This window comes from Pyxicephalus adspersus, chromosome 5 (genome assembly GCF_032062135.1).
Source record: "Pyxicephalus adspersus chromosome 5, UCB_Pads_2.0, whole genome shotgun sequence".
In the NCBI taxonomy this organism is placed as follows: Eukaryota; Metazoa; Chordata; class Amphibia; order Anura; family Pyxicephalidae; genus Pyxicephalus; species Pyxicephalus adspersus.
In genome coordinates, this window is record NC_092862.1 from 147,171,886 (window position 1) to 147,174,442 (window position 2,557).

Here is a 2,557-nt window from a genome sequence, read left to right on the forward strand (position 1 = left end):
TAGCTCTAACCTTACTTTTACACCCAACCCCAGCAATGAACCAATACCAAACCAATAACTCTACCCTACACCCAACCCCTAATCATCAATCAATACCAAACCCATAGCTCTAAACCTTCCAACCCCAGCAATGAACCAATACCAAACCAATAACTCTACCCTACACCCAACCCCTAATCATCAATCAATACCAAACCCATAGCTCTAAACCTTACACCCAGCCATTTACCATGGACCAATACCCAATCCGTAACTCTGCCCTACACCGGACCACTAACCATAGACCAATACTCAACGCAAATTTCTTCCCTATAACCAACCCCTAACCATAGACTAATACCCATCCCATAACTCTACACTACACCGGACCCCTAACCATGGACCACCACCCAACCGATATCTCAACCTCACACAGGACCACTAACCTTTGACCAATACCCAGCCCATAACTCTACCCTACCCCCAACCCCTGACCATGGACCAATAACCAACACATATCTCTACCCTACAACCAACCATGGACCAATACACAACCAATAACTTTACCTTACACCCAACCCGTAACCAACAACCAATAGCAAACCCATAACTCTACCTTACACCCCACCCCTAACCATGGACCAATATCCAACCCATAACTATACCCTATACCCAGCCCCTAACCATGGTTCAATACCCAACCCATAACGCTACCCTATACCAGACCACTGACCATGGACCAATACTTAACCAAAAACTCTTCCCTATACCCAACCCCTAACCATGGAACAATACTCAACCCATAACTTTACCCTACACCGGACCCCTAACCATGGACCAATATCCAACCCATAACTATAACCTACACCCAACCACTAACCATGGACCAATACCCAACCCAAACCAACAGCTCTAACCTTACACTCAGCCGGTAACCATGGACCAATACCCAACCTGTAATTACCTTACACCCCACCCCTTACCCTGGACCAATACCCAACCTAAACCCACAGCTCTAACCTTACACCCAGCAATTTACCATGGACCAATACCCAACCCATAATTCTGCCCTACATTGGACCATTAACCGTGGACCAATACTCAACCCAAGGATCTTCCCTATACCCAACCCCTAACCATGGACCAATACCCAACCCATAACTCAGCCCTACACCAGACCACTAACCATAGACCAACACTCAACGCAAAATTCTTCCCTATACCCAACCCCTAACCATGGACCAATACTCAACCCATAACTCTACACTACACCATGGACAGATACTCAACCCAAAATTCATGCCTATACCATGCCCCTAAGCATAGAACAATACCAAATCCATAACCCTACCCTACACCCAACCCCAACCATGGACCAAAACCCAACCCATCACTGTACCCTACACCCAACCCCTTAACATGGACCAATACCCAACCCATAACTCTACCCTACACCCAACCCCAACCATGGACAAATACCCAACCCAAAGCTCTAACCTTACACCCAATCCCAACCATGGACCAATATCCTTCCCATAACTCTGCCTCACACCCGACCCCTAACCATGGACTAATACCCAACCTATAACTCTACCTTACACCCAACCCCTAAACATGGACCAATACCCAACCCATCACTCTACCCTACACCCAACCCCAACCATGAACCAAAATCCAACCCATAACTCTACCCTACACCGATCCCCTAACCATGCACCAATACTCCACTGTTAAGGCGGTCTCCTACTCCGATCCCCGATCAGCTTTCCCTCTATCTCTCTGATGGCTTCTCTTTACAGCGCTGGGAGAGAATGTAACACACGCAGCTCAAGTATGTATTTAGATCACTTTCAAAACTTTATTGTGTACAGCTTATAGACCAGTTCAAAGACATGATCGTTGCATGATCGCATGACTACCGGCAACTAGCCGACATGACAATTGTCCTTGTGGTTTTTGTAGAACAGGATATTTTTTTGAAGGGAACAGAAAAATTGACGTTGGGAGGAAAGAGAGAGTTTCAAGGTAAAACGGGGGGAGCAGACATCAGTTTACTGATAGGAAGAGTACAACTAGTATAAACATAATTTAATCATCTACAAAACATAAAAAAGCACAAAAATAATTAACTTCAAGACTCAGCAAAATTCCTCAGCTCCTTACATCAACCCAAAACTCTACCTGATACCCAACCCCTAACGATCAACCATTACCCAACCCATAACTCTACCCTACATCTAACCATGGACAAATACCCAACCCAAACTCAAAGCTCTAACCTTACAACCAACTCCTTACCATGGACCCATAACTCTACCCTACACCCAGCCCCTAACCATGGACCAATACCCAACCTGTAACTCTACCTTACACCCAACCCCTAAGCATGGACCTATACCCAACCCATCACTCTACCCTACACCCAACCCCAACCATGGACCAAAACCCAACCCATCACTGTACCCTACACCCAAACCCTTACTATGGACCAATACCCAACCCATAACTCTACCCTACACCCAACCCCAACCATGGACAAATACCCAACCCAAAGCTCTAACCTTACACCCAATCCCAA